The following is a 25,511-nucleotide window of genomic DNA, read 5'->3' as shown; positions in this document are numbered from 1 at the left end:
AACACATGTCCTCCACATAAAGGCATGTGGTGGAGAAAACACTTCTTTCTCTAGTCCTGTCTCAGTGGACACCTTTAGAGAAAACGGCCCTGGAGCACAATATAAGGCATAGTCATGTGTCTGTCTATTTGGCAGACAGTGTCCTCCATCTTTAACAACAGTAGACCTTGAATTGATTAAAAATACTTTTTCCTGCTGTCTCAGTGATGAAGTCATACATCCCATATTGTACAATATGATGAAGAAACCTCTGCAACAGCAGTGACTTTCATGCATTTCACACTTTTTCTGGCATGTCTGGGTTGTTTCTTTTCACATATGATTGACAGTAGGATATACTATGTTTTCTTTTATGTTTTGAACAGGCATGGAAGACCTATTCTACTTGGTGCAGCCGCATCACAGATGGGAAGAACAGGCATGTAGCAAATAAAAGTAGCACTTTCTTACTTTTCATTGCATTCCCGAGGGGTTTCGATGGGGTTATATGAAAATCATTCAGCCTTAACAGTCGCCTGAAGTGGATTATTACTTTTTTTTCTTCAATTGTAAAACATGCACAAAAGCTGGAGAAGTCATTTTCACCACAGTATATTCAATTTTGTCATTCACACTTGTCAGATCTCTTATGATCTTCCGATGCTTCAAAGCGAAGAAAATGCTGTTGGCAATAAAATAAAGCCCTATATACTTCTCCTTCCTCAGAGGACATGGTGGAGTGCACCGGCAGGCTGTGAAAACTTCATTAGACTGAGGTAATTTTCACACTGAGGTCGAAGGTTTTCTTGCTCCTCATGAGGAGAATTACTATTACTTCTCCACTGAAAACCACAAGGGGCCTGTGTGTCCTGGGTCCCACTGAGCCAGGTGTTAAAACTCACAGCTGAAGGCCTATTTCTGTGTTTTTGTGCTTGACTTGTTACGTATGTATATATTTAGATTCACATTGATATTTTCAGTGTGCTACATCTCCTCTTGTTTTTACTCATCATTTTTTAATACACATATTTCAAATGAGAGAAAAAAAACATGTTTGAATGCGAAAGCTACTGAACCACATTTCAATCAATATCCTGTGACAGAAAGCATTACTTTTAACAACAGGAGGTTGTGTTTTTCTTCAGAAGTCTTTTCTGAACAAAGTCTCCAGATAAATATTCAGGCCATCATGGGAAAATAGATTTCTGTGCCAGAGACAATGGTAATGTTGGATGGACTAATTACAAACAGACGTGCTCACTTCTTGGTTTGGGAATTAGCAGCAAGAGTTTAGGGCACTGTGGCCAGTCTCCCGGTGATGATCAATGTACTGTATAGAACTATTTCATTTCAACTTTAAAGGTACTGTATAGAAACTATTTCATTTCAACTTTAAAGGAGACATATTATGCCCCTTTTCCACAAATTAAAATAGTCCCCAGGTGTCTGAAAGACATGTTTGTGACATGCTTCGGCAAAAAACCCCAAGGATCAAACATCACAGCTCTTCATCCTGTCAAAACAGCCCTGTTCAGAACAACTGGTTTCAGTGCCTGTCCCTTTATGCAAATGAACCAGTGCTTTTCCTGCCCTCTCTACCCCTACCTTAGTTCACAGGTAGAGGTGGCATTATGCAAATTCGAAAACTAATGGCATCATTGTCAGACAACCGAGGGAAAAGCGTAAAACCAAATGGATTTCAACCTACTGTAGGGAGTCTGCAAATCACTAATTTTTTTGTCAATTGTCACATTTTGGGGGCAAACACAAAGAGACTTCAAAAAGGGATATTTCCATAATATGTCCCTCTTAAGTCGTCTTATCTGATTGGTCTTGGCATCCGCAGATTTGAACCATAAAGATCAGCACAGCCACACCTCACAAGACCAGTGCTGGGTCTCCTGAGCTGACTTCCTGGCATTAGCCACTGGTTTTCCTCATCATCCGTCTCCAAGACTTTTTTAAAACTCTGACCTGTGGTTGTTTTTACTTTATTTTACTCTGATCCAGCCAGATAACATTCCGAACCCAAAACCTTGGGGGAGGTGTCAACAGAAGCACTTTTGTGATCTCACAGATGTCAGCTTTGTGCTCTGATGTGCTCTGCTCTTCTTCTGTGCTGGAAAGGTTAAGTCTGTTGTGTAGACGGTGGCATTGGCCAGAGGAGCCCGTGGATTTATATTGGAATTGGCAACATTTTATCAGTCTGGACAGAAAGCACCTACGGTATCACAGAAATACGTCTGGAGACACAAATCGCTGCTGGACAACAGGTTAGATTACTGTTTTTGTCCAGAGTTCACAGTTCAGACTTGAATGTGAAGATGATGGGTCAGGTACAACATCTCAATCACAGGTTGGATTGTTAAAGCACATCTTAGATGGATGATAGGACCAGCACCTGTTAGATTTGGCAGCTATTTAATTCTGTAATTCAACATCTGCGTCGCTGTTTTTCCAGCACTGAATTGTTTGCTGTGTGTCGTGGAACCTACACAGTCACAGTGATTTAACAGAACAGCGGAGATCAATAGACGGACACAGGATGTCGCTTCATTCACTTTCATGATTGTAAATAGAACTTTAAATTCCATCTCCCTCCATTGCAGACGGAGGAGAAATGACAGGAAGGAGGGAAATGAAGACACAGTCAACAAGAGAGACAGAGAGGGCATAAACAACTGCTTTATGTGCCTCCCCCTGCTGATTTTGAGTGAATGGCGAGTCACAGTCGGACAGGCCATCTACACAATCTCTGATCAGCGCTGAAACAAGAAGTCAAATCATTTCACAGTCTTTTCATTTTCAGACATTGTGCAAGATGTCTCTCTCTCTCTCATGTGATCAATGACATACCGTACATGTGTGAAGCATAACATTAGGTAATTATGTTAATGATTCTCATTTATACATGAAGCAATTACCCACCAAGCTGTCACCCAGAAAAAAAAACAGGGAAAGAAAAAGGAGAAGAGGGAGGGGAGAAATGGGGGCAAAAGAGGGATGCAGGTAGAGAAGATGAGGATGAGGATGAGGAGAGCGGGCTGGAGAAAACAGGAATGATCTGAAAAGCAACGAGAGAAGGAAGGAGGAGAGGAGATGGAGAGAGTGAAAGACAAACAAAAGGAGAGAGAAGGATTCTTGTTGGAATAATATTGATCTGCTGAGACACACGGGTCTGTATTAGCTTTCTATGAACCACCCTCGACAAAAAACAAACACACACGCACACAAATATTTACACATGACGACAGATATGTCATCAGTGTAGTGCATCCGTGTCTCCGTGTCAAACCAATGAGTGTGTGTCTTGCATGTGTGCCTGTGACCCTAGAGGATGTGTTTGTTGGGTCTGAAAAAACAGGTCAGCCTAGAGGTCAAACTCATCTCCATAGTGAATAACACACTCCTGTGTCAGCAAATCTGACACACACACACACACACACACACACACACACAGGAACATACGAGCAGAGACATACAAGTTGTTCTCTCACATGTTGTGCATCAGTTGTGTTTGTAAGGTGTTTGTGTGTGTGTGTGGGTGGGTGGGGAGAGAACTTGTATTTGTTTTCGTTGTACTGCTGACTCTTTTTTTTTTATTAAAATGAAAAATCTTAGCTCAGATTCCACTTTCCCTGGAGTCAAACCACAACCCATCATCTTCCAGACCCAAAGATGTGTTTGAAAGCTCAGGAAAGAAGAATGGCCATTTAAAGGAATAGTTCATCAAAAAATGAAATTCAGTCATTATTGACTCACTCATGCTGATGAATACTCTGGAGAAGTTTTTTATTCCTCAGAGAGATCTGGAGACATGGGAGGGGGGGTTCAAATCCTTATATGAGAGTCAATAGCACCCAACACCAAAAGGTCCATAAAACTACACACAAACCATGTAATATTCCTCCTTGCTGCTCTTCTGCAATCCAAGTGTCCTGAAGGGATATAGTCCAGAGTTTACTCGAAACAACATCATTTAGGACATTTTTACAGCCTAAACAGTAATGAATTGAATTTGTCTGGGGTGGGACTGTTTAGGCTGTAAAAATGTCCTAATTGACGTTGTTTCGACTAAACTCTGGACTATATCCCTTCAGGACACTTGGATTGCAGCGGACGAGCAGTATGGAAGCCCTCCCGGGTCTCCAGATGTACTTTGAGCATTCATCAGCATGAGGGTGAGTCAAATGAATTTCATTTTTTGGTGAACTATTCCTTTAAAGTTTAATTTACATAATCTCCAACCATATTTATTTTGTATTTGCATCCTTGAACTTTATCTTTTTTATCTTTGTAGCTTTGATTGTTGTTGTCATAATGTATTATTATCATGACAATTCTTCCCATTTATTTTTAGGGGGTTTTCATTGTTTTGTCTTTCCATCTGTTTTTAATTGCTCCTTAATAGATTTTTTTTTTTTTTTTTAATGTTGATGTGGATTGTATTTAACGACCTCCTTGAAAACAAGATGTTGGAGCTCAGGGTTCATCCAAGAATTAGGACAGAACATTAAGTGTGATGCCTTTATGTAATTACTGTGAACAAATAAAACCATGGTGGAGATTACTGGCTGTTTTTGCTAAATTAAGCCGTCCTCCATAAGTTTAGTTGCCTCCAGTCACACCACCCCCTCTCCTGTCATCTTGAACATGCTGGAAGTCACTCTCCCAGCAGCCTGCAGTGTCAACGCTGATAGACATTTCTCCACGGTCGGTCTGGTTGTTAACTGTAATCATGCAAATGCATCCGAATGAACGTGGCTGCGATATCATCATGAAGTGAAAATGCAAAGGTTGGTTCTTGTAATTGAAGAGTCGTACATACAGTAGCTCAGCACGCCTCACTACCTCAGGGTAAAAGACATAGGAGACGTGTTACACGGGACAATATTTGGACAGAGCCGGTATCTGGTGATTGAGTTTCATTTCTGACAGAGGGAGGCGATGGAAATCCTCCGGGAAGATAAGAGTCTGGAAAAAAGATTGACACAGTCTCTCGTCAAAATATATCTGTCTCTATTCCATGTCTGTTTTATGCCGTCCCAACTACACACGCATGTCCGTGTATGCACACACACACTGTGAAAGAGATGTCAGGAAATCTCACAAAGTTTTGTCAGTTTCACCCCTTGTGTTACGATTTGCCCTGGACACACAAAACTGCACACACACAGACGTACACAGCCACAAAGCCACAGAAAGATACATGCACTCAGTGGAACGTAATCTTTGTCTTTGCCCCACACACACACACACACACACACACACACACACACACACACACACACACACACACACACACACACACACACACACACACACACACACACACACACACACACACACACACACACACACACACACACACACACACACACACACACACACACACACACACACCACACACACACACACACACACACACACACACACACACACACACACACACACACACCTATACAGGTACGGGGGGTTTACAGGGTCACTTTCCCCATACCAGCCCAGTGGTGGTTTATGAGGACCCTGCTTTCCCGTTGTCCTAGAGAGGTGGCTAAAAGATCAAAGTGGTCTAAAAAAAATAAAAAAAATTCCTGTCTACTTAGAATTAAACTACTGTGTAAGAATCCAGAGAAACGAAAATCTAACATTTTGGTGGATTGAGAGGACAGGGCGGGAGGAGGCGTTTCCTAGCACAATGGTGATTTATGAGGACCACCCTTGTTTATTAGGACATAACCCATACACACACACAATCAGGACAAAACCCTTGTTTGTGAGGACCACGCTGGTTTAACTGGACATTACCCATACACATACACAATCAGGAAAAAACATTGTTTGTGAGGACCACGCTGGTTTAACTGGACATTACCCATTCACACACATACACACACAAAATCAAGAAAAAAACATTGTTTGTGAGGACCACGCTGGTTTAACTGGACATTACCCATTCACACACATACACACACAAAATCAAGAAAAAAAACATTGTTTGTGAGGACCACACTGGTTTAACTGGACATCAGCCACACACACACTTAAGCAATATTACCCGAGAGGGTTATATTGCGAAATACAACCATTACCAACTAAATAGAATGTATCATCAAAATATATTCATTTTGATGGGCAATTTGCTCTCAAATTTGAATGTTTTTTGCGAGTGCACTGACCGTTTCCAGGGAAATACATGGGGTACAACTAATACAGGAAGAAGCAAGAAGCGATAAATCTTAAGGAGATGCACGACTACAGCAGCCGACTGAGAAGGGGAGACATTGAAAAAGACTTTGGTCGAAATGTCTGTGCTTGCCTGTCCTGCAATAAAGAATCGCCAAAGGGATATAGAGAGTGTGCTGGCTTTTTCTCCCCTTCTCAGTCTGACTAATACCTGAAACACAATCAGTTACGTCAGTAGACTCCTATGTGTAATGGAACATAGTTCACCTCTACAGCAAATAATCCGACCCTTAGTAACGACCTAGCAACAGAAAGGATTTTCTAGTCCCAGATGAGTGAACTCTGAGCCGACGTTAATGTTTTATCACAGTCTTGGTCCCTGACAGACTTTCCCAAACTAAACCAATACCATGTCGCCAACACAGCTGATGGGGAAAGCCAAACACTGCGATTACTCCAGATTATTTAAAAGCCCAAAAGTCAGAGAGAGAGAGAGAGAGAAACATAGAGGTATCTTCTGTTTCATCCAACGAAATATTCAGCCCCAGGCCATATTTTATTTTCACCGCGGTCACAACTAGTGTCTCTTTGACCTGCACATACAGAAGGGAACAGCCACTGGGCTAAAACGGGGCTGTATATACACTAAAAAATGGGTATTTAATTGTTCTAAAATTTGAGTTTGGCACCTGAAAGGAACACTCTACAGGAGGTTGATTAAGTTTGTGATTTATTTTCATGAGTAACATAACGTTTCTAAAATTATAAAAATAAGTATTCATACTTGTTGTATAATCACACATACAAACTACCAGGAAAAAACCTTTCTTTGTGAGGACCACCTTCGCTGTCTCTACCACCTTCATCGCCTTCATTGTCCCCGATGATGTCATCATCTCCCTCAGCTTGACTGTCTTCCTCGTCTTCGTCATCTCCATCATCCTGCTCACCTTCGTCCAGCTCTAGGTCCAATTCATCTACAGAAAAGCATATTTGATGCAAAAAATAAATATCATTGTTGTTGCAGGTCTGTACTTCTGACATGTTATTTTTGGTATAATTTACCAAAACACTACGGCATATTTACTTTATACAGTATATTCCAGGGCTGTATTTACATCCTACCAATTCAGAAAATGAACAAAATGCTGCATACAACTTTGTTACTTTTATCAGTCTCACTCATTTGTTGAATTTATACCAGGGGTCTCCAACCTTTTTTCCTCTGAGAGCTACTTTTGGAAATTGAAAATGGCCGAGAGCTACACTGTAACATTAACTCTTTACGTTCGTAAAATCTGTCTTTCCCACTCTTCATGAAAATAGTAGCCTATTTAAGCCTCTATAATACACAATACTAAAATTTTCTACTCGATATCAACACTCAGGAATCTCTCTCTCTCTCTAACGTCCTCTCCCACTACAGCTGAATTCTTCTAGTACCTCCTCAGTGGGGCGGGGTTGTGGCGGGGCGATGGCGGGTCCACATTGTCTCTCTTTTTTTCGAGCCTCTCATCAGCAGAGGAAACATGATCATCTAGTGCTCCCCATCCTAGGCAGGAAAAAAGAAACCTTTATATTAAACCAAAAGAATCCATAACTGAAATGTGTTAGTGTTGAATTGTGACATGAACAAAGTCAGTTAAAATGGTATAATAGACAATTTCCATACCAGGACAAGGAAAATTGGAAATGTGGAATATAAAGTTTTAACCATGTCACTACACTATAATATATTGATTAAGCACATGTCTGTAATGTTAAACTTAACATCTTAAAAACTATGAAAACTGAACAACAAATATATCTTGATTTTTAAATAACTAGAATATAATAGGGACATAACGGTATCAGTAATACCAAAAGTCACGATAAGAAAAGTGACTCAATATTATCGTGGGCATGTACAATAAGAAATTATGGTGCTTCTGGTAAATACTGCAGTTTCAATGTGAGACGGTTGTCCATGTCTCGCGTCAGCCGACTGTTAAAGGATTAGTTGGCTAGTTGGCTGGGGTCACGGAAATAAAGCGTTTTGCTTCTCAAAACAATATGCGTTCAAAAGAGTGAAAGTTGGACCCACAGCTATTGACCGCTTGCAGCTACGTCACAATTAGAACGTTACGCGAGAGGCGACGCCATGACGGACGGCAGAAAGTGCTCAGTGATAATGTACTGTGTATGGGTGCCGTCCAACAATGTGGCTCAATCACTTCACACTACAACCTCACAGCATTATCACTTATTTAAAATAGAATATCTACTCATCCGTTGCAATATTCTGTTTGTTTTTTTGTTATTCACCGTAGAATATCTCAGTTTTCTGTGCTTTTTCCACTGCTAAGGAGTTAACGTCAGTCAGTGCCACACTCCCCATACAGCAGCTGCTGCTGTCTTTGCTGCTGCTAACTACAGTTAACGGACCTGGAAATTAAAACCTGGTCCGACCCGTGGGTGTTGAAGACCTGACCCGACGTCTGTATAATTAGTGATCATTCTCTGATTAAACCCGGCTGAAAAATAAAAGAAAACAGGAAGCCGTCTGTAGGAGCCATGAATTGGGTTTTCTGTTAGTTAAGCTTAAGGGTTGTTTTGGTGTTGTTTATTTTGAATATGATCTAGTTTATGTTATTATTTCAGTAGCGGGTCACGTCATTATGGGCGGGGTTTAGCACTTATGTTCACCTGTTGCTTTTCCTTTGTTTCAGAGAGAGAGAGAGGGGGTGAGCGTGGGTTGCCTTACTTTTTGTTGACCGCTATAGTTACGCTATTTTTTGGATTACTTTGCCTTAGTTTGTACACTTTATTATGAGTTAACCTATTTTGTTGGGTTAATAAACACTTTGATCTTTAGTTCTGAATCTCAGTGAGTTTCTTTTTGATAGCGCGTCTGACAACCGGCCCATGCTTAGTCTCTCAGCGGCTCTTTTGGCTTAAGTCGCTACATTTTGTCAACAAAAAAGGCATTAATCACAAACATCAAGAGACGGATCAGCGGAGCCGAAATCAAGAGGACGAAAAGAGGAAGAGGACGATATAAACAGAAACCGGAGAAAAGGCACGGAGGTAGGCGCTGGCTGTGAAACAGTTTAAGGAGCCGCTGCGAAAGCGAACTACAGCCAGGTAAGTCCACCTGTGGATGTGCGCATTGAAGCCGTGGATCAATGGAAAGATCGCGGCGTGCATATTGACTGTTGTTGTTCATTGGGAACGATTGCCTGGTTAATGGAGGATTGGATTCCTCAGCGCAGTGCATCCGATGCCGAATTATCTCCAAGCTGTAAATGTGACTCTTCACTCTGTCTCTGAAGTTGATGTCGCTCCGCTGCTGTGCGTAATGTGGATGATGTTTGTTGAATGAATTTCGCTTCTGTTCTGTGGATGTGTCTCAGGTGCACAAATAATATCTTGTGGAAAATCAAGGAAAATGAGTGAAATAAATGCTGATGTTGAAATGGAGTGTGGGAAAAGACAAAGCAAACTCACAGCCAAGGCATGGGCAAATAAAATCGAAAAGCTTCAACATGAACGTAAAATCACTGTGAATAAAATGAAAGCACTAATACCAGAAATGAAAGCCCTGATGAAAACAAAGGAAAATGTTTCACATGTTCAATCTCATTTTGACAAATTAAAACAACTGTGTGAAAATGCCATGATGTCACATGATGCTTTGGTTGCTTTGCTCATGGAAGATGAACAAAAAAGACAGAATGAATGGTTTTCCAGCATCATGAAATACAGCCACACATTTAAGGAGGATGTTGTTAAGTGGCTGAGTGAGCCAGAGAAATCACAACAAAATGGCATCCTCAATCCATCTCATTCTGATTCAGCTGCTGCATTAAATGAGGAAGTGTTTCAGTGTCCAACACAGGATGAACCTCAACTTCCAACTCAACCTGCACCAAGACTCAGTACAGAGGAAATGCAAATTGACATAAAACCAAGTGACAGTGTGTCAAACGTGGGAAGCAAAAACTCTGCTACTGGAAGAGGGTCTGCTGTTTCTACTGCTTCTTCTGCACGTCTGATAGCAGAGGCTGACCTGGCAGCATTAATGGCAAGACAGAAATGGTTAAAGGACAAACATGAACTTGAGGAACAAGAGGAACGCCTGAAAAGGAAAAAGGAGCAACTTAAAATGGATGAAGACATTGCAGCAAACATGGCAAAATTAAGTGTGCTGAGGTCTCAGAGCATCATAAGTGGAAAGAGCTTCAGGTCAAGGGTTTCTGATGGAATGAACTCTTATTTGGAAAAAGAAAAATCTAAACCAAGAGCTCTTAATGCAGATGCAAACTCATTTATTCCACAAATGTCTGTGAAACAAAGGGAAACTAAACATGACTGCTTGGATCCAGGAACAAGGCCTAAAGAAAATACTGCACCTTCATTCATTCACTGTGAATCTGTGTTATTGCATGAACCCAAACATCATTCAGTGAAACGTAACACCAATGATGAGACACACACTCGATATGGAAACACCTGGAACGCAGGATTTGGGTCAACAGATGATAATCAAAACAATATTCTGGGAATTATGAGAAAGCAAAATGAAATAACAACTCTTTTAGTCCAACAGCAATGCCTCTCATCATTACCCAAAAGAGAAATTCCAGTTTTTGAAGGTAATCCATTAAAGTATCATGCATTTATGAAAGCTTTTGAGAATGGTGTGGAGAGAAACACTGACAACTGTAGCGACAGACTCTACTTTCTGGAGCAGTACACTAGTGGCCATCCTAAGGAACTGGTGAGAAGCTGCCAGCAGCTCATCCCAGAAAGGGGCTATGTCAGAGCTAAAGCATTGTTATGTGAGCACTTTGGAAATGCGCAGAAAATTGCCTCTGCGTATATGGACAAGGCTCTGTCATGGCCGCCCATCAAGCCAGAAGATGTCCAAGCTCTCCAGGACTACAGTCTGTTCCTCAGAAGCTGTTCTAATGCTATGGAAGGAGTGGAATATTTGCATGAGCTTGATCTTCCTGCCAACATGCTTGCTATTATAAGGAAACTGCCTTATAAATTGCGAGACAAGTGGAGAACTGTAGCCTGTGAATTGCAGGAGAAACGCAACATGAGAGCCACGTTCAGTGACATCACCAATTTTATTGAAAGACAAGTGAAAATCTTAACTGATCCAGTGTTTGGGAACATACAGGATGCGCCCTCAGCGACAGTTAATAAATGCATGAACAAAGTCAGACCACAACATCGTTCTGGACATGAAGGAGCAAGCTTTGCCACCACGGTGTCTCCTGTGAACAAAGCTCAACCAGTAACTGAAAGAAAGGAACAAACCTTGACAACAGGGAGGACATGTCTGTGCTGTGGAGGAGGACACGCCTTGGATTTGTGCCCTCAGTTGGAGAAAAGAACTCACAAAGAGAAGATAGGCTTCTTAAGGGAAAATGGTCTCTGTTTCGGCTGTCTGTGTATTGGACACATCAGCAAATATTGCAGAAAACGGATCTCCTGTGCAAAATGTGGTCTCCAACATCCAACCATACTTCACATTCCTCCAAAAGAAAAGGAAAATAATTCCTGTGAAGAGGAAAAAGAATCAGAGGTTGCAGTAGATGACACCTTGGTATCAAGTGGGCTCACCGGGGCTGGTGACAGTGAATGTAAACTTCCCATTGTTCCTGTGCAGGTCAGGTCCAAGAAAGGAGGCAAGATCATCACCACCTATGCTTTCTTGGATCAGGGAAGTACAGCAGTCTTTTGCACAGAGGGACTGATGCACAAATTAGGCCTCACAGGAAAAAGGTCACACATCCTCTTGAGAACCATGGGCCAAGAGAAGATTGTGAGTAGCCATGTTGTCTCAGGACTTGACGTTGCTGGTTTAGGAAGTGACAACTTTTGTGAACTGCCAAAGACTTACACACAGGAGCGTATGCCCGTCCACAGGGGGAACATTCCCACGGAGAGGGATCTTCATGGATTGTCTCATTTGAGATCTGTGTATCTGCCTGAGATAGATGCAGATGTGGAACTGCTGATTGGAGCGAATGTTCCTAAAGCTTTGGAACCACAGGAAGTCATTCACAGTGTAAATGGTGGACCTTATGCAATCAGGACAAGGCTGGGCTGGACTGTGAATGGACCCGTAAAAGGAGATTGTGAAAAACAAGAATTATCAGTAAATGGAGTCTCAGTTGTGAATCTGGAGGAAATTCGGCAACAGTTCAAGATGGATCTTCCTGAACGCAACATGGATGAGCAATCAAGAGAAGAGAAGTATGTGAGTTGGTCACACACTCGTCAAAGAAAGTGAATGGTGATTACAAGATTACTTTACCGTCAAGGAACCAGGAACTCAGTGTGCCAAATCATGTGAAAATTGTCGATCAGTGTGCTTCATACCTGAAGAGGAGGCTTCATAAGGACTTAGCATCCCATGCAGACACTGTGCTCAGTCCAGCAGAGGTCAAGAGGGCGGCAGCGGTGAGTGCTCTGCAGGCTGCGGAGGAGGTTGATGCTGCGACTCACGTGATGAAACGTTTCTCATCTTGGACTCGTCTGGGGAGCATCTGCCTCAACCGACCAATAACAAGGATCTGCCTACCACAGGGAGCTGAAGCTGGATGAGGAGCGGATGCTGCACAGTGACACTTTGACTCGTTTGACTTGAACTTTTGACTCACAGACTTTCCACAGAATTGTGGTTTTGATGGACTCTGACAGTCAAGAGACATTTGACTTTATTGACTTGTGACACAAGAAGAACAGGAAGAAGGAAGAAAGAAGACAAAAATATGCATTATGAATTTTGAATGTATAGCATATTGGTTCGTGTCTCCTATTAATATGAATATGGGTAATTATTATGTGTAATAACTTAATAATTAGGGGCTGGTATGTAGGAGCCATGAATTGGGTTTTCTGTTGGTTAAGTTTAAGGGTTGTTTTGGTGTTGTTTATTTTGAATATGATTTAGTTTATGTTATTATTTCAGTAGCGGGTCACGTCATTATGGGCGGGGTTTAGCACTTATGTTCACCTGTTGCTTTTCCTTTGTTTCAGAGAGAGAGAGAGGGGGTGAGCGTGGGTTGCCTTACTTTTTGTTGACCGCTATAGTTACGCTATTTTTTGGATTACTTTGCCTTAGTTTGTACACTTTATTATGAGTTAACCTATTTTGTTGGGTTAATAAACACTTTGATCTTTAGTTCTGAATCTCAGTGAGTTTCTTTTTGATAGCGCGTCTGACAACCGGCCCATGCTTAGTCTCTCAGCGGCTCTTTTGGCTTAAGTCGCTACACCGTCTTCGTTGTAATCGCCGCGATCCGCCGGCGGCAACTACGTTGTGACGGTGCTATGTTTAATACTAGCGTTAGCTGTTGTTAGCCACAGCATGTAGCTCAGCTAGTTAGCTTCAACTGTGTTTACATCGACTATACACTGTAGATAAACTAACTTATAATGGCATCGATAATGTGTCTGTATCTTCACACTGGTCCTGTTGCTCATGTAACCCCGCTGCCAGTGGCCAGCCCCCGGTTCTTAGCAATAGACCAGCAAGGACAGTTTTAAGGACCAATAACCGGTTCTTAAGCGGTGGAAAAGCAAAGATCCGGTGCTAGTCAGGCTCTGGCTCCGAACCAGCACTGGAACCAGCTCAGTGGAAAAGGAGGGGAAACCCTATAACCACGGTATGTCACAAAACTATAACGCGGCCATTCAATTACATTGACGTTCACTGTTCTTTTGCCGTCTATCATGGCGTCCGCAGCTACCGCGAGTGGAACGTGACGTCACGTGCAAGGGGTCAATAGCTGTGAGAGACAGGGTGACCAGGTGATGATCAGTAATGCAGCGCAGTGCGTGATAGAAGATCAGCCCGACAAATGTATACAGACTATCAGACAATCAGTACGATTATTTCCACTGTGCTCTGGCTCAGCTGACCGGTGGTCAGATGGCGGTTATAGATCTTCACATGTTGAACTCTTTTAAACAAAGGGCAGCCAAACGCCAGGCTAAAGAGAGAGAACTAGCGAGGCTCCTCTGTTCTTTTATTTTTTTCCAGCAGCACTGTCCGGTGCAGGTGATGCACGCTGTCTGTCTGTGTATGTTTGTCCGTCTGATCTTCCACCATGGACTGTGCTGCAACAATCACCCATCACTCTTTCTGCTCTAAACTCTCTATAGCTCTAACTCCATCTGGCGAAGTTCAGCATTACATAGCCTATTGAGGTTCATAAAGCTCTCCCTTTAGCTCTGTGCTAAAACAAGGGATGGCTTCATCACTTGTGTCATAATCAGATATGATTGAAACAGCAGTGAAACAGCTGATGGAAACGTGCACAGCTGTCTACAGGTGGCAGCGTGCAGTGATGCGATGGGAGAGAAAGTAGCACCAAGTGATTGCGAGGTCTGAGAGGAGCTCGTTTTTTTTTCCGACTTATAATGAACACACCATAAGTGTCGGGAGTCACTGTCGGGATGCGAGTAACAGCTGTAAACTCGTCCCTCTGCATATTAACAATGAGCCTGTCTGTCTCTCTGCCGGTGCCGCGGTCACACTGTGTGTTACAGGATTTATTAAAACACACAACGTAGTGTACGGATTGTTTGACAGTTTGTTTTGATACTACATGTTTTACCCGGTTTCTCTGTGTCCACTGCTATTTGATTTGCCACTCAGGCCTAGTCCACACGAGCCCGGGGATTTTTGAAACCAGAGTTTTGCTCCGCGTCCACACGAGTGGTGTAATAAAAACACTCCGTACACACGCAACTAGGGATGCACGATAGTTATCGGTCCGATAATTATCGGCCCGATATCAGGAAATTATGACGTCATTTCGATAAATCCGATATCATAACTTATCGGCCCGATAAGATTTATTATATATTTTTTGTCAGCACTGCGGTATGGGTCCTTTTTTTTTTTTTTACCAAGCGCTCTCACTCAGAGCGCTCTGCTCTGCTCCTACATGAGACCTGCAGCCTGCAGTGAATGCTGCGTTCAGGTGGCCTCCCTATAATCAGAAAAACAATTTTCTGACTGAAATCAGAATAGTCCCTCATTTCGTCAACTCGGTCATCATTTTGGTAGTTGCCGACTTGACTTGACTTGTCCCAATTACCCTTATTACACATAAACCATAGAAATATGAACATAAAAAGGTCTGAAGAACGGCTCGCAAAACGGGAACAGGGAACTTCTGTCAACACGTGAACGCAGCACAGCGTGCGTACTGGGTTTGTAAACACAGAACATGACGGCGCTAATGTGGGGCGGTAATAAAGAAGACAGTTCGCTGAATATCTGTAATAAATGTTCGGCGCGCCGTATTAAGTTTCGCCACGCGCGCTGCTGTTATGCATGCGCGCTTCTCTGTGGTGTGTGTATGTGTGTGAGAGGATGCGGAGATGAATGAAGGCGCTCGTCCGACGGTGGGGGGGGGGGGGCGGCGGCAGCGGCGAATATCGCTACATTTTTAATTTTTTTAAGACGTTAGTTTAGGCAGCAGCTCATTGTTGTTAAAGGGATAGTTCAACATTTTGGCAAATTGGCCCATTGCCATAATTGCTATAGTCATAGCAGTAGGTTCGTTACCTTTAATTGTAGGTGTAAGCTATTTTTAGTACAGCGGAGCGCAGCAGCAGGCTGCTCAGAGCTACGCTATGGAGGCTAAGGGAATTTCTTGGTTTCCCTCATTAAACTCATCAAATACAAAATCCCAAAACTCCACAGCGCTTTTGTAGACAAGTTGTGACCTGCACAACCACCACGCTATGAGATAATGACGGAACGATACGAAACAGAGCCGTTTTCGAGGTAAATTCATACAAAACCGCTGATGCGCGTTGCGTTCAGGGACAGTTTTTCAGCAAGCAGTCTCCGTATTTACCCTGTATTTACCTCGAAAACGGCTCCGTTTCGTATCGTTCCGTCATTATCTCATAGCGTGGTGGTTGTGCAGGTCACAACTTGTCTACAAAAGCGCTGTGGAGTTTTGGGATGTTGAATTTGATGAGTTTAATGAGGGAAACCAAGAAATTCCCTTAGCCTTATAGTGTAGCTCTGAGCAGCCAGCTGCTGCGCTCCGCCGTACTGAAAATAGCTTACACCTACAATTAAAGGTAATGAACCTACTGCTATGACTATAGCGATTATGGCAATGGGCCAATTTGCCAAAATGTTGAACTATCCCTTTAAGGCGGCCGCCTTAACAGGAAAGCGCTGCGGGAAACCCTGTGTTTGAAAGGCTTGTTAATAGAATATCTTCATTTAAAGAGTCAAAACTGTTTTTGGTTTGTTTATAGTATTGATGTCATGATATATGTTAGGTCCTCACTAGTCTTCCAAGTATGTTATCGGTTATCGGTATCGGCCTTCGGAAGCAGAAAGTTATCGGTTATCGGTATCGGTTTCAAAAAAATGTTATCGTGCATCCCTACACGCAACCGTGGAATCCGCTACCAAGTGACGCAATGCACGTGTAATATGCCACAACCATAGACTGTGGCGATGTAAGGTAACAACTTCAGCTTTTCACTTCCCTGTCCTTCCTCTCTCTCTCTGCCCGTTTTAACTCCATCTGGCGAGGTTCAGCATCACATCAGGTACATTAAGGTCTCCATTTGGCTCCGTGCTAAAACAAGGGATGGCTTCATCACTTGTGTCATAATCAGATATGTTTATGTGAACTATCCGAGCAGTAAACTCAGTGAAACAGCTGATGGAAACACACAGCCATCTACAGGCGGCAGCGCGCAGTGATACGGAGGGAGAGAAAATAGCACCAAGCGATTGCGAGGTCAGACTTTTTCGTGGACAACGGTTTTGTGATGCAAATGTATCACTCTTTTGAACGCATATTGTTTTGAGAAGCAAAACGCTTTATTTTCATAACCCCAGCCACCTAGCCGGACTGCATTAGTCAACACCAAAACCAGACCGGAACTCTGCTGACGGGACGCAGTCCGGGGAAAGTCACTGTCACAGCACCTAACTGGTGATGGGGACGCCACATAGATTCATGTCAAAAGACCCAAACTATCCCTTTAATCCTTTGGCTACTGGCAAAGGGGCTGTGAGCGACTGGTAGCTCGCGAGCAACGTGTTGGAGACCCCTGCTTTAACATAATCTTTAATATAATCCATAACCAACCTCTGCATCCTCATCTGTGAAGTATGAGGGCTTTGTCAGAAAGGTGTCCTCATAATTCAGGTGTGTCAGGTGAACATCTGACACACAGCACAGTTTGCTGCCTGATCAACATGAAAGGTGGGGGAGGGGACTGTCCTTGCAGGACACTGTGTCCTCACAGTCCTGCGCTGTGTCAGGTAGTTAACAACATTCAACAGTGTATGGACTCGTGAGCACTGTCATAGAACAGATTTATGATTGGATGTAAAAGCATGTCATCACAAGAGTACAGTCAACTTACAGAGTTATCCTTCGATGTTGCAGGATTGGAACCGACCCGTCATCCGGTCATCACTTCCACCAGCAGCTTCCTGTATGTGTGTGTGTGAGAATGACAATAACAAATCTGAGATTACTTTAAGCAGAAACAATACTCTTTCATTCCAAAAATCATCAGTAATGACACCGCCATGTTTACTGCAGAAATGTCAGTACTACAATAAAGACCTGAAGGATCCAAAGCATTTCTAACATATTAAAGCAAGTAACTGTGAAGGTACAAAGCACAACTTGCCTTTTCTGATGCTGCCTCGCTTTCATTGGCCTTCAGCCTTCAGGTCACATGGTGCTTCACAGGGTTCCTGAAATTGGACAGAGGAAATGTAGTGTTGTCTCATCACGCCATCACTTAGTGGTCATGTAAAAGAAGACATGAAAAATTTGTCATGTGCAGATGTACACATGCCTACAATGACCAGGCTGGCCATCTACTACACCTAATGCTGTGAACCTGTTCAATATTCATTCATTAAATATCACACCCAAGAGCGGCAACAGCACCACTGATCTGTATCGAGACTGTTGTTATTCCTTCACCCGGGTCAAAGGATGCTGTGTGTAAAACCACGCTGTGGTGCAGACGATGGCCTTGCGACAACCTCGCCCCCGCTGAGGAGGAACTAGAAGAACTCAGCTGTAGTGGAAGAGCACCTTTACTGAGCCCAGCTGTGCCGTGCCGTGACTGTGTAGTCGAAAAGCGCCACAAGTCTCCTGAACCCTCCACTTGCAGTTGACTTGAAAATCGTCACTTACGCTGATTTTAATCTAAGTCCTCACAGGTGGAAGAATAGCTAAATGCACACAGGTTCCCCACACACTGTAATGATTGCTGCTTTAGGTTTTCCTGCAACAGTGAGGACTTAGACTAAAAACACAGTCTAAGGGCGCTTTCACACCTGACCATTTGTTCCGAAACAGGGAGCGTTTACGTCATATATCGGTTCGTTTGGTCAGATGTGAACACAGCAATCGCGCTCGATGCGGAACAAAACAAGCGGGCCGAGATCGCTTGGGAGAGGCGGTCTCGGCTCGTTTCCATCCGAGCCCTGGAGCGGTTCGTTTGTAGTGAGAACGCAACCGACACATGTATCGGAACAAATTGACTGGTTACCTGGCAACCGGAGGAGGAGGACCACGGGCAACTGCCCCAAAAACATAATGGAGCATCAGCAGCGTGTCGTCTTGGCCTTAAAACAGGAAAGCCGGTGGCCAAAAGAAAAGAAAGACGCAAACTCAAGCCACGAGTCCACCAGCCTTTCCAAGCTGACCCGCGGCGATCAGCACCGGGCAGAGCTCCGCAAACAACCCCTATAACTAGTCATGCTACGGTGCCCGTTTACTAGAAGAAAAAAAGAGTCAAACTGTAGGGTGTTAGAGCAGTGGTTCTCAACCTTTTTGAGTCGCGACCCCCAATTTCACATGCACTGCTGTCCGCGACCCCCCGCCCCAACACACAAACACACACACACTGGTGTGAACACATGATGGATAAAGCGCAGCGCTGTCCGCGGTGGTTTTTTTTTTTTTGCCTTTTTAGTTCTTGATCCCTGCACTGAAAAAAATAATTGGCTGCTGTAGTTTTGTCTCCATGGCCAATATTCCGACCTGGAGGTTTTCATCAGGGCAAAAGAACACGGAGTTTAAATAGATGCGGCTGGCGAGTTGATGCGGTGTCCACTGTCCACACACCCAGGCTGGTTTATGTGACATGCGAGGACCTGTCGGCGCAGGAGCGAGTGGAGCGTGGATGCAAGCCAATCTCCTTCAACCATGCACGGAAAAGGGGAATGACAAGAAAAGTTTTTCTAATTTATTAAGAAACAATGCCCAGGTCAGCAATGCATGCCAAGAAACATGTCGTTCATTCGCCCCCTCCAGCCACATCAACTGGGGTCGGGAGGGACCCCAAGGTTGAGAATGGCTGTGTTAGAGGACAATTCATCTGACATAACTATGACACCTGAAACTGAAAACACAGCTTGACCAACACAACCTGACCACCTCTCTCTCTCTCTCTCTCTGTCTCTCTCTCTCTCACGGGCAGTGACACGCTCTGTCATTCATTCACGTGTCAGCACTGAGACAGCGGACAGCACGCTTGGTCACTAGCTAATAATAATAATAATAATAATAATAATAATAATAATAATAATAATAATAATAATGTAGCCTATTAGACTACATTTGTAGCTATAGCACATTATAGGCATACTTCAAGGTCTCGCCCCAGCCATAAACCAGTCAGCTTGGGCATTTTTTTTAATTGAACTTAAACTAAATACTCGTCTGCCCAAATATTAATAAGAAATTGAACCTCCTCACTACTGCAAGTCAGCCCGCGGTTCATTGTTGCCATTGTTGCTGATCAGCTGATGGGGTGTTGTTAGGGCCGTTGCTATGGCGCTGTACCGCTTTAGAATCATGCAATGTGAACACAAACGGCCCAGAAAAAAGAACGCAACAGTTGTATCGGTTTAGTTGCTGAATCGGAACAACTACAGGTGTGAAAACGCCCTAAGTGATGCTTTCAATTGTGGTGATTGCAGGAGGCTTGGATGAAGTTACACAAGCAGTTCGGAGCCATTTTAAGATTTTCAGGGGCTGGTTTACTACTTCTTTTTTTGTTTTACAGAATTGGTTTCCTTTGATATTTCAGAAAGTGTTGGTGGATTAAAAAAACTTCTTAGATAATGAGGATAATGATGTTAGTATGTGAACCGCTGTGTGCGAATGTGGGGTAGGGGGTTGGCTAACGTCACATGAGAGCGCACGTCATCCACCCTCATCCTCAAGTGGATGACGTGTCGTGTGCTTCCCCCTCTTGATGCTCTATGGTCTGTTTCCAATATCCATGTGCCTTTCAATTAACTATTCTTTATTGAATCAATTACTCTTAGTATTAATAGCCTTTGTGTTTTTTCAGCTACTTTTATTAGAAACTAACTTCTTAATTCTTTACTTTTACACCAGGCTACAATTTTAAAGGGATAGTTCAATATTTGCCTATTGCCACAATCCATATAGTCTTAGGAGTAGGTTTGTTACCTTTGTCTCTGCAAGCTGGTTTGAGATCGGCGGGGCAGAGACGAGGTACATGGTACCTTCCGCTTTCCTCAAATACGCAATCTAACAACTCCAAAATGCTCTGGTGGACAAGTTGTGACCTGCACATTCACCACGCTATGAGATAATCATGTATAATTATGTGACATTACAACACATGAAGCAAATACTATGAACTACTTGCACTTTTAAAGTGGAAATGAAGCAGCCAGCCAATTTAACATAATTAACTAAATGGATTCCCAGTGTGCTTAAAATTAGGCAAACTAACACATGAAACACAAGCATTTAGGAGAAACTGGGAGTTAAAAATTGCATGTTTTAGCTAGTGCGCCGCCATCTTGTCGTTCGACTGTCCGTGACGTCACAGGGTTGGTTGCCTGGGTTGGCTGACAGCCACAGACAGTGAAAGTGAAGGACATAGCTACAGACAGAGACGGTAAAACATGAAACTGTGGAGGCACTGGATTAGAAGAGACTCAGAGGAGACCTCTACTGTGTTGCTCCTTCTGTGAACTAGTTTTACAGTGTTAAAAACTAGAAAAAAACCTCTGTTTTCATTAACTGCCGCTAATAAGGAGCCACAGCAGCAGCGGAGCTGTTAAGACTCCTCTGCTGATCTTGGTGTGATCATTTCTACAGCATGTTTACATCCAGTCTGGATGTGATCCACAGGAAACTTCTGATCAACCCTGAAAGTTGATCATTCACCGGATCAACCAACAACAACCTGACGTTACTCCGACAGTTTTCAGTTTCTCTGCCTCAGCCCGTCCTCCCCCGACCGGCCCACGTTCACACCGTGATAAGCATCAGTCACCGCGGGGAGAGAGACTGGACCCTCTGGTCCCACACCGAGGAGCCTTCACAACCTCACACACACACACACAGCAGCGATCTGATGGCATCTGATAACATCGGTATTAACAGTAATAGCGCCCATCACCATAAAATAAGAAGGGAAAATGACTTCAAAATCTCTGATCTCATCCTCCACACCCAGCCCTCAGCAGAAGTATGAGGGCTTTGTCAGAAAGGTGTCCTCATAATTCAGGTGTGTCAGGTGAACATCTGACACACAGCACAGTTTGCTGCCTGATCAACATGAAAGGTGGGGGAGGGGACTGTCCTTGCAGGACACTGTGTCCTCACAGTCCTGTGCTGTGTCAGGTAGTTAACAACATTCAACATTATTCAAACTGAATGTTTCATATTCAAACAATAAATATGTCTTACCTTTACTCCAGGTGTCCAAATCAGTCAGCAGCAGCAGTCATCCAGCTCCAACTGTTTAATAATCCACCGATTATTCCCGTTTACATAGCGTTCCTCATCTATGGCAGCCAGCGTGGTGCTTCATTCATTTGCATTGTGTTGAAAAAAAGAAAAGAAAAAGTTTCAGCTAACGTTAGCTTTAGCTTCAGCTCCTGACAGGAGAGGCTGACAGAGGAGACGGTGGAGCCTCTCCGCTGTCGGTACCGAGTCCAGACCACGGTCCAGAGGACCAGACAGTCCGACACACCGCAGACCGTGTCCGTGTGGAAGTAACGTTGCACCGGGAGAAAACAAAGCGGTGGAACCGGACAACACAGGTCCGGTTGATCAGAAACACGGCTATTACCGCTGCTAAAAAAACTTTTTTCAACACAATGCAAATGAATGAAACGCGCTGGCCGCGAGGAACGTGATGTAAAAGGGAATAATGGAGCTGGATGACTGCTGCTGCTGACTGATTTGGACACCTGGAGTAAAGGTAAGACATATTTATTGTTTGAATAGTCTTCTGCTGAGGGCTGGGTGTGGAGGATGAGATTAGAGATTTTGAAGTCATTTTCCCTTCTTATTTTATGGTGATGGGCGCTATTACTGTTACCGATGTCATCAGATGCCATCAGATCGCTGCTGTGTGTGTGTGAGGTTGTGAAGGCTCCTCGGTGTGGGACCAGAGGGTCCAGCCTGTCTCCTGTCTCCAGACTGGATGTAAACATGCTGTAAGAAATGATCACACCGAGATCAGCAGAGGAGTCTTGATAACAGCTCCACCGCTGCGGCGGCTCCTTATTAGCGGCAGTTAAAGAAAACAGAGGTTTTTTTCTAGTTTTTAACACTGTAAAACTAGTTCACAGAAGCAACACAGTAGAGGTCTCCTCTGAGTCTCTTCTAATCCAGTGCCTCCACAGTTTCATGTTTTACCGTCTCTGTCTGTAGCTAATGTCCTTCACTTTCACTGTCTGTGGCTGTCAGCCAACGCAGGCAACCAACCCTGTGACGTCACGGACAGAACTAATGCAAAACGTCAAACTAAACTTAACATTTCTCCTTAATGGTTTACATTTCATGTGTTAGTTTGACAATTTTTAAGTACAGTGGAAAACAGTTTAATGACCTATGTGTATTTGGCTGGCTGCTTCACCTCCATTTTAAAATCCCTCCACTCAGCAGTCATGTCTGGAATAAAGTTTTGGCTGCATTTGCCTCGTAAACAACTCTGTGTCGTAATGTTACTTGATTATTTCATATCATGGAGAATGTGCAGGTCACAACTTGTCCACCAGAGCATTTTGGAGTTGTTGGATTGTGTAGTTGAGAAAAAAACGGAGGTACGGTGTGCCTCATCTCTGCCCGTGGATTTCAGAACATGCACTAGCAATTAAGGTAATGAACCTACAGCTATGACTATAGGGAATATGGCAATGTGCGAATTTACCAAAATGTTGAACTATCCCTTTAAGGTGACTACACTAGGAGAAACAAACATTAATATATTGGATGAAAAATGTACCTTTTATACTTGTTAATAAACCTTACCTCTAGGAAGGCTTTATCCTCTCCTTGAACAACATGTTCCAGTGCATCCTGGTCAGGAGTCTTTCTCCTCCTCCTCCTCCTCTTCTCAGTCATCTTTCCTGTAATAATGTCCAGATAATAACATACATTTTAAACAAGCTTTAATAATTGCCATGTTGCATTCACATTCATTTGAACATTGAAACTGTTGAGTGAGCTATAGCCAAACTGATGTGCCAAACTCACATCAGACATTCTCTCTCAACATTAAACATGTTTAAATCAGGTCAACTGGACTAGACTAGACACCAGACTAGTTTACACAAACGGATGAAGCATTTGATCAGGAAAAATAAGGAGGACTGGCTCATTGCTGTTTTTTTCTCAACATAATCACATGGCATTTGCATACAATCATTGCAGCATTTACAGCAAATTAAATAAACCTGCACAAGCTCAGCCCACAAACCTGAAGTTAACCCTCATTAACACAACGTCCATTTCCACCTCGATCATTCCCTGAATGTTTGATCATCAGAAAACGACATGTTATTTCTTCATTCACCTCCATGTTGCTCAGTCTCCCCTCCCTCCTCTCTGCAGCCTGATCTCATGTGAACCAGCTGACCCGACGTTACTTTAATGACGTTTCTCTCCGCGACTCCTCACCTAACAAACACATGGCTAATTTGCATATGATTGATTTTGCATTTACGGGAAATTATAACATTGCGCAGTTATATTCCACTAACCTGAAGTCTTCCTTCATTAACACTACGTCTATTTCCACCTCAGTCATTCACTGAATGTTTGTTATTCACCTCCATGTTGCTCAGAGCCCCCCTCCCTCCTCCTCCCTCCTCCTCCCTGCAGCTTGATCTCACGTGAACCAGCTGATCTGACTTTACTTTAATGACGTTTCTCTCCGCGAGGGCTTCACCCCACAAACGTACTACGAAAAGCTTAAAACTTGTTTCCACATGTCGCTGGGATGCATCAACTAGGAGACGGGCTGATGGACATTTTGTTTGGCTGAGCGAGACAGGCCTACAGAGTGAATGGAGAGAGCGACATTGAAAATCAATAAAAAGAGCGAGCGTCGATCAGAAGAAGAAAACAGCTAATCAGAGAAATGTACCGTAGTTTTCAGTTTGTTTGTCTTTCACAAGTGTCTCTGCTGTCTTCCAGTAAGGCAGGCAGGGTCCCCCTCTGTCTCAGCAGCCTGATCTGACATTAAACTCAGCTAAATGGCCGGACTGATCCAGACGGTCCAGGCTTCATTAACCATAGTTAGACCAGCTTGGCTTTTAATTTGCAGGCTCCCCGAGCAAACCCGACGCGATTTCAACTATGCTTTAATTCGTAAAATAGCTTGTAACTTGTATGCTTTCATTCATAGTTCAGGTAGCTCGGCTAAGAGTTTATACCCTGACCTAAAAACACGGCAGTAGGCTACCGTCGATATTTCAGCTCGGTAGAAGAGAATTAACAATGAGAGCGAACGACCATGACAATAACAAACCAACAATTTTCCAATAAGCAAACGTTAACTACTATTAAACATTAGATCCTTACCTCTTCGGCGTCTTCCTCATTAAATCCTCTCATCAGAATAACCTGCAGCTGCTGGTGGGAGGAGTTCTCCGCTGCAGAGCGTCCAGAGCCGACGTTTCCGGGTTCAGCCAATCACTGAGCAGAACCTGCCTAGACCGACATCCGCGGCAGCCAATCACTGACCAGAAACGTCACTGACGCACACAGCCACTGACTTCTGGTCATTTTGTGTGTGGGGTGGCGGGAAATCGTGTATGAATCCAAGTGGCGCGAAAAAAACGTGTGTATGACTTTGCGTATCATACACAAAACAGTCCGATATCCGCATTTGTCGGGACATGTCGAGAAAAAGCGGGAGGGAGTTATTTGCATCATTCTAAGTGCTTCTACGCTGCGCGACTTATGAGGACATCGCAACTGTCCTAACAATTACGGTATGTCCTCATAATGTCGGTGCGTAAACGGATGAAATGTCCTCATATACAGGTG

The 25,511-nt window shown here is 43.4% G+C and overlaps 1 protein-coding gene and 1 long non-coding RNA gene across 3 annotated transcripts in view; both read right to left on the bottom strand.

Moving 5' to 3' along the window:
- Positions 1-25,511, bottom strand: part of il1rapl2 (interleukin 1 receptor accessory protein-like 2) — a 668,322-nt gene that overhangs the window by 453,354 nt on the left and 189,457 nt on the right. The window lies entirely within an intron of this gene.
- Positions 7,065-23,589, bottom strand: LOC146980271 (uncharacterized). The gene is made up of 5 exons (XR_015036778.1): positions 23,490-23,589; positions 17,850-17,920; positions 17,581-17,646; positions 7,609-7,717; positions 7,065-7,142 (listed from the first exon to the last, which is right to left on the bottom strand). It is a non-coding gene; the product is annotated as an uncharacterized LOC146980271 (long non-coding RNA).

This window comes from Trachurus japonicus, chromosome 10 (genome assembly GCF_045865225.1).
Source record: "Trachurus japonicus isolate A0001 chromosome 10, Traja_1.0".
Taxonomy (NCBI): Eukaryota; Metazoa; Chordata; class Actinopteri; order Carangiformes; family Carangidae; genus Trachurus; species Trachurus japonicus.
The sequence above is the reverse complement of the archived record's forward strand: the minus strand, read 5'-3'. Positions and strand labels throughout refer to the sequence as shown.